Source organism: Saimiri boliviensis, chromosome 10, assembly GCF_048565385.1.
Source record: "Saimiri boliviensis isolate mSaiBol1 chromosome 10, mSaiBol1.pri, whole genome shotgun sequence".
In the NCBI taxonomy this organism is placed as follows: Eukaryota; Metazoa; Chordata; class Mammalia; order Primates; family Cebidae; genus Saimiri; species Saimiri boliviensis.
In genome coordinates this window covers 90,231,362-90,247,194 of record NC_133458.1, presented here as the reverse complement: position 1 = coordinate 90,247,194, position 15,833 = coordinate 90,231,362, and positions in this window count along the sequence as shown.

Genomic DNA, 15,833 nt, shown 5'->3' with positions numbered 1-15,833 from the left:
GGCGACAGTGAGACTACATCTCCCCATCTCAAAAAAAAAGAAAGAAAAAAAAAATTTCTTAAATCTGGAAAACAAGGCCGGGCGCGGTGGCTCAAGCCTGTAATCCCAGCACTTTGGGAGGCCGAGGCGGATGGATCACAAGGTCAAGAGATCGAGACCATCCTGGTCAACATGGTGAAACCCCGTCTCTACTAAAAATACAAAAAAAATAGCTGGGCATGGTGGTGCGTGCCTGTAATCCCAGCTACTCAGGAGGCTGAGGCAGGAGAATTGCCTGAACCCAGGAGGCGGAGGTTGTGGTGAGCCGAGATCGCACCATTGCACTCCAGCCTGGGTAACAAGAGCGAAACTCCGTCTCAAAAAAAAAAAAAAAAAAAAAAAAAAAAAAAAAAAAAAAAATCTGGAAAACAAAACATTTAAATTAAAAAAAAAGTTTCAAATAAGTTTCATAAATGCCAAGAAAGGGAAATTGAAAAATAAATAAATAATTTAAAAATTGCTGGACACAGTGGCTCACACCTATAATCCCAGCACTTTGGGAGGCCAAGGTTGACAGATCACTTAAGCCCAGGAGTTTGATATCAGTCTGGGCAACATAGCGAAACCCTGCCTCTACCAAAAAATACAAAAAATTAGCTGGGCGTGGTGGTGCATGCTTGTAGTCCCAGCTACTCAGGAGGCTGAGGTGGAAGAATCAATTGAACCAGGAGGCAGAGGTTACAGTGAGCCGAGATTGTGCCACTGCACTCCAGCCTGGTGTCAAAGCAAGACTCTGTCTCAAAAATAAATAAATAAACAAAGAAACAAATAATAAAAAATAAGTGACATAAAAATACCTTTATCAGTTTTTCAAATTCGTGTAATTGATTTTTGTTTTGTTTGATCTTGATTAGCAGTTTCATGAACCCATCAGTTTTTTAAATGTGCGTGAGAAATGTAGCTGGTTGGAGTCCCAGAAAACTTGGCAAGCCTTAATGTTTGAAAATCCCAAGCCGGACGCAGTGGCTCACGCCTGTAATCCCAGCACTTTAGGAGACCAAAGCACGTGTATTACCTGAGGTCAGGAGTTCAAGACCAGCCTGACCAACATGGTGAAACCCTGTCTCTACTAAAAATACAAAAATTAGCCAGGCATTGTGGCACATGCCTGTGATCCCAGCTGCTACGGAGGCTGAGGCAGGAGAATTGCTTGACCCTGGGAGCCAGAGGTTGCAGTGAGCCGAGATAGTTCATTGCACTCCAACCTGAACAACAAGAGTGAAATTCTGTCTTGAAAAAAAAAAAGAAAAGAAAATCCCAGGCAGAGTACAGTGGCCCTCACCTGTAATCTCAACACTTTGGGAGGATAAGGCAGGAGGATCTCTTGAGGCCAGAAATTTGAGACAGCCTGAGCAACATGAAGAGACACCTTCTCTACAAAACAAAAAAAATAGCTGGGCATGGTGGTGTGCACACACAGTCCTAGCTCCTTGAGCCTAGGGGTTCAAAGCTGCAATGATCTACGATTGATTGCATCACTGAACTCCAGCCAGGGAGCCGGAGTGAGGTTCTGTTTCTAAATAATAATAATGATGATGAAAAATTAAGAAAACCCCATTACATTACTTATCAATCTCTCAAGAGGCAAGAACATCTTATCAATCTTCTCAGAATGTCAGAAGTTTGGACCAGTGTATTTGATGGTAGCAACCTCCCTAGTGGTTTTAATTAGCTATCCTGTGTTCATCATTTAGAATGTTTATTTTTGCTATCAGAAGGTTTTCAGAAAGAAGCAAGGGAAAAGAGCTAAGTCAGTCATATGTAACCAAAATAAGACCAAGAGTGTTTATAAATTTTAAGCCATACATGCGGATCAGACAAATATTAAAGTAGGCACACAGACCAAAAGCAAATTCATCAGAAAAGACATGCCTCACAGGCAGAATGGAAATTCTATAGAAATCAGAAATAATTTACCAGAAAATACAAGAAGTCTTTGTTTAATCCCAGGAGGGATGTAAAGTCCTTTATTTACAGCCTCCTTATTCAAATCAGACCCCAAATAAAGTCAAGAGCTTCTACCATAAAGAAGGAGGCATGGCCTTAGAGAAGACTCATCGGGGCAGAAAAAGTGAGCCATGGAAGCAGAGAACTGAAATGGCTTAAATAAGTACTTCTCCAGATTCAAGGATTGCCAGTTCCTTGTGATAGTGATCTTTTTTCAGGTCTTGTTTCTGGCACCATTTCTGTCAATCTAAATAACAGAGAGAGGCTCTCTAAAAGAAAAATATGTTTATTTGGAAATAGGGCATTGCAACGGGAATACACATGCCACAGTAAATTATGTGTGTATTCAAGAAGGTAAAGGAAGACAAAGGTTTTTACAGGAAAAATCAGGGGTGTTACATAATTGTTTTGAAATTATCATCCTTGGCTACAAGAATCTATAATAACACGGGTACTCCAGTCTGAGGTTAGACAGACAGTTGCTAGGCAGATATCCTCACAGAAGTACATTTTGTGTAAGGTTACAATGACCATTGTTAATGTTGTGATTTTGCAGTTTTTTATGATGATTTTGTTACCAGGCATACAAGTGTGAGAATCCTCTCTTCTCAGCTTTCCTGGCTGTATTTGTCAGGGTGTTTTGGGGTTTTTTCATACAAGTGATTACAGTTTGATACTGTCAACTTTCTTTTTTTTTTTTTTTTTTTTTTTTTTTTTTTTTTTTTTTTGAGACGGCGTTTCGCTCTTGTTACCCAGGCTGGAGTGCAATGGCGCGATCTCGGCTCACCGCAACCTCCGCCTCCTGGGTTCACGCAATTCTCCTGCCTCAGCCTCCTGAGTAGCTGGGATTACAGGCACGTGCCACCATGCCCAGCTAATTTTTTTGTATCTTTAGTAGAGACGGGGTTTCACCAAGTTGATCAGGATGGTCTCGATCTCTTGACCTCGTGATCCACCTGCCTCAGCCTCCCAAAGTGCTGGGATTACAGGCTTGAGCCACCGCGCCCGGCTTGCTTTTATTGTTTTTAAGGATAATATAATAGTATATTGACCTCAAGGGTAAGGGGACAGACTTTTAAAAGTCATCCAAGGCCGGGCGCGGTGGCTCAAGCCTGTAATTCCAGCACTTTGGGAGGCCGAGGCGGGTGGATCACGAGGTCAAGAGATGGAGACCATCCTGGCCAATGCGGTGAAACCCCACCTCTACTAAAAATACAAAAAATTAGCTGGGCATGGTGTCGCGGGCCTGTAATCCCAGCTACTCAGGAGGCTGAGGCAGGAGAATTTCCTGAACCCAGGAGGCGGAGGTTTCGGTGAGCCGAGATCGCGCCATTGCACTCCAGCCTGGGTAACAAGAGTGAAACTCCGTCTCAAAAAATAAACTAATTAATTAAATAAAACAAAATAAAATAAAAACTCATCCAAAAGCACTACCTATTGTAGAAAAATAGATAAATTTGACTACGTTAATATTAAGACAGCCAGGCAAGGTGGCTCCTGCCTGTAATCCCAGCACTTTGGGAAGCCAAGGCAAGTAGATCACCTGAGGTCAGGAGTTCAAGATCAGCCTGGCCAACATGGTGAAACCCCATCTCTGCAAAAAATACAAAAATTAGCCAGGCATGATGATAAGTGCCTATAATCCCAGCTACTCAGGAGGCTGAGGCAAGAGAATTGCCTGAACCTGGGAGGCCAAGGTTTCAGTGAGCCAAGATCACACCATTGCACTCCAGCCTTGGCATCTGAGCAGGACTCTAAATATAAAATTAAAAATAATACTTGGTTTCATCAAATTACACCATTAAAAGAGTTAAAAGACAAGCCTCAGAGATGAGTAAGAAATTTAAAACATGGATTGAACACAGTGGCTCAATCCTATAATCCCAGCACTTTGGGATGGATCACCTGAGGCCAGGAGTTTGAGACCAGCCTGGCCAACGTAGTGAAACCCCGACTCTACTAAAAAATACAGATAGTAGCCAGGTGTGGTGGTAGGTGCCTGTAATCCAAGCTACTCAGGAGGCTAAGGCAGGAGAATTGCTTTAACCCAGGAGGTGGAGGTTGCAGTGAGCCAAGTTTGCACCATTGTACTCGAGCCTGGGTGACAAGAGCAAAACTCCATCTCAAAAAAAAAAAAAAGAAAAGAAAGAAATTTGCAACATGTATAGCCAAGAAAGGTCTTGTATCTAGAACATATAAGAACTATAATCAGGCTGGGCACGGTGGCTCAAGCTTGTAATCCCAGCACTTTGGGAGGCCGAGGCGGGTGGATCACGAGGTCGAGAGATCGAGACCATCCTGGTCAACATGGTGAAACCCCATCTCTACTAAAAATACAAAAAATTAGCTGGGCATGGTGGCACATGCCTGTAATCCCAGCTACTCAGGAGGCTGAGGCAGGAGAATTGCGTGAACCCAGGAGGCGGAGGTTGCGGTGAGCCGAGATCGCGCCATTGCACTCCAGCCTAAGTAACAAGAGTGAAACTCCGTCTCAAAAAAAAAGAACTATAATCATAAGAAAAAGAGTTGAGGCCAAGCATGGTGGCTCACACCTATAATCCCAGCACTTTGGGAGGCCAAGACAGTGGATCATTTGAGGACAGGAGTTCGAGACCAGACTGGGCAACATGGCGAAACCCTATCTCCACTAAAAATACAAAAACTAGCCCAATGTGCTGATGCATGCTTGAAGTGGAGGTTGCAGTGAGCTGAGATCGTGCCATTGCATTCCAGCCTGGACAGCAGAGCGAGACTCAGTCTCAAAAAAAAGAAAGAAAGAAAAAGAGCTGAACAGTCTCTTAACTAAGGAAGAAAGCCAAATAAACAATAAACATATGAAAAAGTGTCCACCTTATATGAAGACAAGAAAATTTAAATCACATTGAGAGAGTAACATACCACCCTCCAGAATGGCTAAAACAAAACAAGATTGATAATTACAAATGTTGACCAAGAGTAGAGCAATGGTAATTCTCATAGTTTGTCATAGGGAAAGTAAACTAATACAGCAGCTTGGAGAAAGGAACAAGCTACATTTGACAGTATAGATGAATCCTAAAAACGTAATACTAAGAAAAGGAAACTACTCACAAAATAATAAATACTGTGTTATTTCATTTTTGGAAGGTTCAAAAATAGGAAAAAATGTATACTTAGGTATTAAAACTACAAAGAAAAGTAAGGAATTGTTCATCATAAAAGAGAGGTTAGAGGCTACCTCTGAGACCGAAGGAGCCCTATGAGAAGGGATTTGAGATTTCAGAGAGGCAACTGGGTTGGAATTCTACAAATCTTCTATTCCTTGGTATGGGTGGTAATTACACTATTGTGGGCTTTGTAATAATTCATTAAGAGTATGCATTTATTGTTTATGCATTTTTCCATATGTGTGTTATGTTTCCCATTTTAAAAGACAAAAGTAAAGGTCTGGAGTCAGATTGCCTTCATTCGATTCCAAGCCCTACAACTGTGTAACCTTGGGCAAGCTCCGTAACCTCTCTAAGCCTCTGTTTCCCATCTGCGAAGTGTCAGTAATAAGAGTATATCAAAGGATATTGTGAGGATTAAAATGAGAATGTGAGTTTATGTGTATAAAGTAGTTTTCATGGTACTGCTGTCCCTTGGTATCTATGGGGAATTAATTCCAAGATTCCGCAGGATAACAGAATATGCAGATGCTCAAGTCCTGCAGTTAGTTCTCTGTATCCACAGGTTCTACATCCACTGCTATCATTGTAAGCACATTAAAGCATTAAAGAAAGATACCGGCCGGGCGCGGTGGCTCAAGCCTGTAATCCCAGCACTTTGGAAGGCCGAGGCGGGTGGATCACGAGGTCGAGAGATCAAGACCATCCTGGTCAACATGGTGAAACCCCGTCTCTACTAAAAATACAAAAAATTAGCTGGGCATGGTGGCACGTGCCTGTAATCCCAGCTACTCAGGAGGCTGAGGCAGGAGAATTGCCTGAACCCAGGAGGCGGAGGTTGCGGTGAGCCGAGATCGCACCATTGCACTCCAGCCTGGGTAACAAGAGCGAAACTCCGTCTCAAAAAAAAAAAAAAGAAAAGAAAAGAAAGATACCAAAGCAAGTAACTTATGAAATGAAATGGTCCTTTATGCTAAAGTATGTATGTTAAACCAATGGCCTATATTTGATCTAAACATCTCACTATTCACTGTTTCCAAACACTGGTAGTAGCACTCAATAAAAGATTGTAAGTGGCCAGGCACAATGGCTCATGCCTGTAATCCCAGCACTTTGGGAGGCTGAGGTGGGTGGATCACCTGAGGTCAGGAGTTCGAGACTAGCCTTGTCAATATGGCAAAACCCGGTCTCTACTAAAATACAAAAATTAGCTGGCCATGGTGGCGGTGCCTGTAATTCCAACTATTGGCAGGAGAATCACTTGAACCCCGGAGGCAGAGTTGCAGTGAGCAGAGATTTCGCCACTGCACTCCAGCCTGGGCAACAGGGGGAAAAAAATTGTGAATGAATGAATTTTTCTGCTAACTCCAGTACACAAATCTCTAGACATTGATAGATGCTGTTTGCCTCTCTGACAGAGGTTTTCCTGACCTCCATCTAACGATTCATCTAACACTATTTTCAAGATTTTCTGTCACTTCCATTCTATTCCACACCTTGGTAGATAAAGAGTGTATTAATTTGAAAGGTTCACCAAATTAAAATAATAATAATAAAAATAATTGTTATTATCTTTTATAGCACTTTTCAATTTAGAAACCATTTTCTTAGAAATAAGGGGATGTATTACCAAACTCCACCCACTCATCTGTCAAAGAGAGCCTAGAATCAGAAGAATATAATTAGATGCTCAAATGAATTCAATCAGAGTTGAAGCCATTCCTTTCTAGAACCAAGGAGAAAAACCACAGCCAACTCATATCAGGCCCCAGATAGGAAAGTGCCACCTTCCTCAATGCCATAATAGGGGAGCGGGTAGTCTATTCCTAAAAGACAAGTTCAGATTATCATGGTAACAAGAAAAAATAGCCTTTCCAGAGGTTAATGGTTGTCTCTGAGGAAAATAGTTCGAAACTAAACTGGGAGAAAAAAGTGGAATTGGAGTCCCTACTTCCATATATATATCCATATGTGTGTGTGTGTGTGTGTGTATTTATTTTTTATTTATTTTTATTTATTTTTTTTTTTGAGACAGGTTCTCACTCAGTCACCCAGGCTGGAGTGCAGTGGCATGATCTTGGCTCACTGTAGCCTCAACTTGCCAATCTCAAGCCATCCTCCCACCTAAGCCTCCTGATTAGCTGGGACTGCAAGTGCATATCACCATGCTCAGCTAATTTTTCTTTTTTTCTTTTTTTTTTTTTTTAATAAAGACAGGGTTTCATCATGTTGCCCAGGCTGGTCTTGAACTCCTGGTTTCAAGTGATCCACCTGCCTCAGCCTCCCAAAATTCTGGGATTACACTGTGAGCCACTGCACTCAGCCTACATTCTTATTTATGAGGCAGAATATGACAAAGCTCAGATCTGAAGTATTGCTCAGATTTGCTAAGTCCATGAAAGGAACTCTGGACTAACCTTGTGGGGAAACAGTGGCTCTTTCCTGAAGGCAGAGGTGGCTCTTTCTGAGAATTCGAAGTGGGGAGCAGAATAATAGGAGAGAGAGAGAGAAGTAAGAAGTTAAGTAAGGGAGGTGGGTGGATGACCTGAGGTCAGGAGTTCAGAACCAACCTGGCCAACATGGTGAAACCCCATCTCTACTAAAAATACAAAAATTAGCTGGATGTGGTGGCACACACCTGTAGTCCCAGCTACTCAGGAGGCTGAGGCAGGAGAACTGCTTGAACCTGGGAGGCAGAGGTTGCAATGAGCCAAGATTGTGCCATTGCACTCCAGACTCGGTGAAAGAGTGAGGCTCTGTCTCAAAAAAATAAATCAATAAACAAGTAAGGACTGGGCATGGTGACTCATGCCTTTAATCTCACACTTTGGGAGACCAAGACAGGTGGATCACTTGAGACCAGGAGCTCGAGATCCACCTGAACAACATAGCAAAATCCCATCTCTTCTAAAAATACAAAAATCAGTTGGGCATCATGGTGCACACCTGTGGTTCCAGCTACTCAGGAGGCTTACGCAGGAGGATTGCTTGAGCCTGGGAGGCGGAGGTTGCAGTAAGCCAAGATTATGCCACTGCACTCCAGGCTGGGCGACAGAGAGAGACCCTGTCTCAAAAATTAAAAAAAGAAAAAGTGAAGTGAGCTTCCCTAAAGGGCACCATTGTTGGGAAGGCCTAAATCTGGAAGTGTCTTCCAATGGGTTGTGAGGAGTGCCTGACGCTTCATGGAAGTTATCTTTTTCCACATAGTAACAATCCAAAGGGTTTGGTCTGGAGGAGTCCTGACAGGCCAGAGGAGGGAGAGGCCTTATCTGCCTCTCTTCTTTAGTGTTTGGGAATGTGAGAGAGGCCTGTTAACCATGAGAAAAACTCCTAATCCCAAGTATAATAAAGAAAAAAAGTTTGGGTCAAGACAAATTCTCTATCCTTTCTCCTGGGAACTCATCTTGTCCCGATTCAAATGTAAGCCTTCCTTCTAGAAAGTAAATCTTAATCTTTAAAATTCCCAGATATAAAGTGTAAAAAGGCAAAGGTAAACATTCAAATAATCAAAATCATAATGAATATTATTTTTCCTAGCAGACTCAAGGTCATGTTCACACACATTCAGTGAGACGGATTTTAACCAAACAGAAGGCACAAATATTTATCTTTTCTCACTAAATTTGCCTGACTGCAAAAATTACCTACATTGTGTTCATTATTAGAAAATTCAGAATAATTACCCTATGTAAAGTAAATGAAATGATGAATGCTATTTTACTTAAAGCTCATTACTATAACTTTTTTCCATATAAGTAGCTAGTTTTAGAAATTAAAGTCTCCAAGTAGGCTGGGTATGGTGGTTCATGCCTGTAATCCCAACACTTTGGTAGACCATGGCAGAAGGATGGCTTTTGGCCAGGAGTTCAAGGCTGCGCAACAGAATGTCCTTAAAATACATATATATACAGCTGGGCATGGTGGCTCATGCCTAAAATCCCAGCACTTTGGGTGGCTGAGGCAGTTGGATCACCCAAGGTCAGGAGTTTGAGAACAGCCTGGCCAACATGGTGAAACCCAATCTCTACCAAAAATACAAAAGATTAGCCGGGCATGGTGGTGGACACCTGTAATCCCAGCTACTCAGGAGGCTGAGGCAGGAGATTCGCTTGAACCCGGGAGGTGGAGGTTGCCGTGAGCTGAGGTTGTACCATTGGACTCCAGCTTGGGCAACAAGAGCAAAATTCAGTATCAAAAAAAGTATATATATATATATATATATATATATATATATATATATATGCACATACACATGTATATGTGTATATATATAAAGTCTCCAAGTATTTTAAGTTAGATACAATGGATTCCATTTTTAATAGTTGTGTTTGATAAATCCCAAGGATTAAGTCATTTTATTTGGCTATGTCTTAGTTTACCCATTCACTAAAAAGTTGTAGGTGCTGCTCTACTTACTCTTCTCAAATAGATTATGAGATCTAATCAATCAAGACTTATGACACTGAAAATTTAGAAAAAAGATGTTATATAGAGCAGAATTGTATTAATATTTTGGTCTAAGCATTACCTAACTTCATTATACTGAATTCTTACAATCCCAAGAGCTTTGTCTGTCATACATTCCACTTTAAAAGTGTTCCATACAATTCACACATTCCAATACACTTTCCATTACACACTACTCAATCCTGTAGCAGAACTGAGAGTCCTTTAGCAAAACATAAATGCAGCCTTGAAACTCCAGTCCCTGTCAGATCCATCCATTCCCACCCACATCCTGTCAGCCATCTCTCTCAGATTCCACAAAAAGTGAGAAGGAGGAAAAGAAGAAAAAAATTGGTAGGCGTTAACTACACTCTCCTCATTTGGCTGATGATAACAAACAGGGCATATGCTCTCAGTTACCATACAAATAAACCTTATCTATTCAATCACTCCATCAACATCAAAGTAGTTTTGAGAACCAGTTGCCCAGGTTATGCCTGGCGCCTTGGAGAACACATGGCAAGCGCAAAACGGGCCCACATGAGATGATTTTACAAAGGTTAGGAAAACAAGACCAACAAGAAAAGCAATTAAAGAGCAATACAAGAGATTACTAAATGATATGCCAGTGTATTATAAAAATTCAAGGTTATACAATGTTTATAATGTACTTAAGTAAGACCAGTGGTGGTGGAGAGGTAAAGTTCAATCGTAAAAGGACGTGGTTAACTACAGAACACTATTCTGTTAATAAGACTGTTGGGAACTCCCAATCAAAATATTCTCTAAAACCTGCAGAAACTATAGGATCTATAGAAACAACACAGTGGCTGACTTTCTATAATTTTCAAAGCATTTTTGCATTATCTCATCTAATGTTCATACACCCTGAGAAATACACAGGAAAAATATTATCTCAGTATTTTGTTGAGGAAACTAAGGCTCAGAATAGTGAAGTGACTTGTCCAAGAAGACAGCACGCAGGTGGCAAAGGCAAGTTTACAAAACTAGATCTTTTGGCATCTTATGTAGCCTTCTTTTTTTTGAGACGGAGTTTTGCTCTGTCTCCCAGGCTGGAGTGCAGTGGTGCAATCTTGTCCCACTACAACCTCCACCTCCCGGCTCAAGTGACTTTTCTGCCTCAGCCTCCCAAGGAGCTGGGATTATGGCTATATGCCAGCACACCCAGCTAATTTTTTTTTTTTTTTTTTTTTTTTTTTTGAGATGGAGTTTCGCTCTTGTTGCCCAGGCTGGAGTGCAATGGCACGATCTCGGCTCACCGCAACCTCCGCCTCCTGGGTTCAGGCAATTCTCCTGCCTCAGCCTCCTGAGTAGCTGGGATTACAGGCACGTGCCACCATGGCCAGCTAATTTTTAGTATTTTTAGTAGAGACGGAGTTTCACCATGTTGACCAGGATGGTCTCGATCTCTTGACCTCGTGATCCACCTGCCTCGGCCTCCCAAAGTGCTGGGATTACAGGCTTGAGCCACCGCGCCCGGCCAATTTTTTGTATTTTTGATAAAGACAGCGTTTCAGCATGTTGGTCAGGCTAGTCTCGAACTCCTGGCCTCAGGTGATCCACCCACCTTAGCCTCCCAGAGTGCTGGGATTACAGGCATGAGCCACTGTGCCTGGCCTCATCTAATCTTTCCTCTCTCAAATATGGTACCAGTGGGTTTTCTGGACACTTGTGAAATAGGATGGATAAAAAAGAGAGCATTTTCTTCCCTTTACTTGTATACGAAATAAACCACAAAAATATCAACTGCATGAGATCAGGGCCTGGACATCTCTTCCCTACAGTTTCCTAGCACCTTCACCAGGTTCTGGCTCATGGTAGGTGAACATTTGTTGAAGAAGTCAACCCCACATTATATTAGGAAAAGTTTTATTTACTTAGAGCAGAGGTTCTCGAGACCCACCTACAATTCACTGCCTAGTTGACTAAATACGGATTTTTAGACTGTAGATTCCAGAGCTGTGGCCATGGAAATTTTGATTTGGGGATCTTGAGTGAGGCCCAGGGACCAATTTTTTCTTTTCTTTTAAAATTTTTAAAATTTTTAATTTTTGTGGGTACGTAGTAGGTATATATGTTTATGAGGTACCTTAGATATTTTGACACAGATATATAATTCATAGTAATCACATCAGGGTAAACAGGGTTTCCTTCATCCCAAGCACTTATCCTTTGTGTTTCATCCAATTATCCTCTTTTAGTTAGTTTCTAATTGTACAGTTAAATTTTTTTTTTTTACTGTCATTGCCCTGTTGTGCTAGCAAATATTAGTCCTTATTCATTCTTCCTGTTTTTTGTACCCCTTAATCATCCCTCCTCTCTCCCCAACCCTGCACCTTACCTCTCCACAACTATTCTTCCCAGTCTCTGGTAACCATCCTTCTGCTCCGTATGGCCATGAGTTCAATTGTTATAATTTTTAGCACTCACAGATAAGTGAGAACATGGAATGTTTGTCTTTCTGTGCCTGCCTTATTTGGAACCAATGTTTTTAAAATGATTTGGCAGTGATCCTAAAGAGCCACGAGGTTTGGAAGACTCTGGCTTAAAGCTTTTTTTTTTTTTTTTTTTTTTTGAGACAGAGTTTCGCTCTTGTTACCCAGGCTGGAGTGCAATGGCGCAATCTCGGCTCACCGCAACCTCCGCCTCCTGGGTTCAGGCAATTCTCCTGCCTCAGCCTCCTGAGTAGCTGGGATTACAGGCATGTGCCACCATGCCCAGCTACTTTTTTTTTTTGTATTTTTAGTAAAGACGGGGTTTCACCATGTTGACCAGGATGGTCTTGAACTCTTGACCTCGTGATCCACCCGCCTCGGCCTCCCAAAGTGCTGGGATTACAGGCTTGAGCCACCGCGCCCGGCCTAAAGCATTTTATTTATCTTTAGTCTTTCTTGTTTCATCCTAGGTTGTACTGTACAGAGAAGCAAAAAAAAAACAGATAGGAAGAGAAAAGTAAAGAAGACCCAATATGTGGTCCTAGAATGAGGCCCCTGGGACAGAACCTGCCTCAGGTCATGATGGTTTTCCCATGACCTTCTGTTCTGTTTCTACCTTTATATGTATTTATTTAAGTATTCATTCACCAGTGCATTGGGTGCTAGAAAAAATGCAGTAAGCCATCAAAGTCCCTGTTCTTGTGGAGCTGACATCCAGTGAAGGGTGATTGGCAATAAGCAAATGGATGCTATGTCAAGAGATGATAAATGATATGAGGGAAAGTAAAGCAAGGTAAAAGGCTAGAGAGTGGTGGCAGGGGGCTGGTACAAAACTACTTTATAGAGAATGGTGAGGAAAGGCCTAATATGAGTTTTATAAGACACCTCTGTATTCCTATAATAAATTTGCCTTGCCAGAAGCTACCTTGATTGAAGGGGTTCAGGAGGAGTCTGATTGCAAGCAACAGAAACTGACTCTAATTATCTTAAGAAAAAAAGGAAACATCAGGGATCTAATAAATGGATAAGAGGCTATAAATGTCAGGGATCTAACAAAAGGATAAGAGGCTATAAAACCAAACTGAGAAGACAGGTATTGAGGCATCACTGAGTCCAGTAGCTCAACTGTCTTTTAACAAGGATAGTCTGGCCAGAGCACTACCACCAATGCTAGCCTCTACAGATCTATTTAATATATCTTACATATCCTCTCACCTTTGCATCATTTGTTCCAGACTTAAAGCCCTCCAGGAGAAAGGCTGGAGGGTCAAGCCTAGACCACCTGCCATTTTCTGGCTGCAAAGAGTAGGAGAGGAAGGAACTCCCTTCTGGGGCAACCAAGGAGAGCACAGCACAGTCTCCCCAAAACCTGTCATCTAATGAGAAATTTCCCAGGTAGAAAGGGTTTGGATACTGGACTAGCAAAAAAGAACAAAATTCTAGGCCAGCCATGGTGGTTCATGCCTGCAATTGAAGCATTTTGGGAGGCCAAAGCGGGTAGATTGCCTGAAGTCAGGAGTTTGAGACCAGCTTGGCCAACATGGTGAAACCCCATTTCTACTAAAACTTAGCTGGGCATAGTTGGGGTGCTGGTAGTCCCAGCTACTTGGGAGGCTGAGGCATGAGAATCTCTTGAACCCGGGAGGCAGAGGTTGCAGTGAGCCAAGATCATGCCACTGCACTCCAGCCTGGGGAACAGAGAGAAACTCTTGTCTCCATAAAATGAAAATAAAGGACAAAATTATACTAGTTCTTATTTTTTACAACTAAATGAGCCTTGAGATAGCCTCTAGAGAAAGACTATAACTGAAGGGCAATTATGAACACAGAATGTAAGAACACAGAATGTGAATATCTGTCTCAAGATATTTATTATGCACCATTCCAGCACAATGCCAGGATATTAAAGACCCAAATGTGAAACAACAACAAAACAAAACAAAATATAATTCTCACCTTAGTGATTCTTGGGTCTAGATGGGAAGATAAAACATACTTTTAAAAAAGGAAAGAAAAATTCAAAACAAGATCGCATATGCCATGAGCCAAATAAGTGTTTCTGCTAATGAGGATCAATTCAGTGTGGTGCTTAAAAACGCTTGCTCTAGGCTGGGCGCGGTGGCTCATGCCTGTAATCACAACACTTTGGGAGGCCAAGCCAAGTGGATCACTTGAGCCCAGGAGTTTAAGACCAGCCTGAGTGACATGGCAAAACCCCATCTCCACGGAAAATAGAAAAATTAGCCGGTGTGGTGGTGGTGTGCCTGTAGTCCCAGCTACTTGGGAGGCTAAGGTGGGAGGATCTCCTTAGCTCAGGAGGCAGCAGTTGCAGTGAGCCGGGATCATCATGCCTCTGCATCCCAGCCTGCGCAACAGAGTGAGACCTTGTCTCAAAAAAAAAAAAAAAAAAAATTGCTCTAGAAACAGACTGCCTGAGTTTGAATCCTGCCTTCATCCCTTACTGAGGGTACAATCCCAGAAACATTCATTTCTCTGCACCTCACCTTCCTCATCTGTAAAAATATGGATAATGAAAGTACCTACTAGGTAGAGTTCTGGTGAAGATTAAACAGATAATCTAGGTAACACCCTTCATACTATCTCTAGCCAACACATACTAAGCACTAATACAGATTAGCTAAATTAATAGCTACTGCAGTTCATCAATATCAAACAATGTCATGAATAATATCATTGATTGTAAAATGTGTCATTATTTTATAAATTACAATACAATACAAGACATCACTTCAAATTAAACTACAACACAGTATCATTCTATAAGTTACACTTTTCTATACAATCTCATCCTCCATGCCATCAAAAGTATTGGAGATGCAGTGTTTCTTAAAAGAGTGCTTCCAATTAGGCTGCAGTGAGCCGAGATTGTGCCACTGCACTCCAGCCTGGCATCAGAGCAAGACTGTGTCTCAAAAAAAAAAAAAAAAAAAAAAAAAAAGAGTGCTTCCAATTATCTCTGGGATTCTCTACTAAGCTATTGGCATCCATTCCATAAATCATTCTGAATAGCAATTACACCTAACAAATGTGATACCAATAATGCATTTCACTCCATTGAAGTGATGTCACTTTGAATAGCTATGACCATCTGTGCAGACAATTGCATCTGTCATAACTGTCACCTGGCTAACCATGACTGTAGACATAGCAGACATATGTAGATTTCAGATATATTAACATGCAAAGAAAAATGAATCTTAGAATTTATACAAGTCTAATGGACTCAGAAAACAGGAGTTTGTTTAAGAGTTCAAACTGCAATTTTATAAACTAAAAGGACAAAAAGCAATAGCTTTGACAGACATTTGTAATGAAGCATCTTTATTGCCATAAACTCATAGAAAACTGTTATAATTGTTACTATAGTGAATAATAAAAGGAAAGTATTTTTGGAACTTCCAGGCCAAATTGATATGCAGTTTTCTTAGATTCCAAAAACTGTAAGAGTAAAGGGACCCATACAAGACTTGAATTCATTCATTCTACACCATCCCTGACAAGCTGGTCATCCAGCTTAAAACAAAACAAAAAACTCAAGTGATAGTAAACTCACTACTTTCTTTTTTTTTTTTCTTTTTTTTTTTTTTTTTTTTTGAGACGGAGTTTCGCTCTTGTTACCCAGGCTGGAGTGCAATGGCGCGATCTCGGCTCACCGCAACCTCCGCCTCCTGGGTTCAGGCAATTCTCCTGCCTCAGCCTCCTGAGTAGCTGGGATTACAGGCACGCGCCACCATGCCCAGCTCATTTTTTTGTATTTTTAGTAGAGATGGGGTTTCAC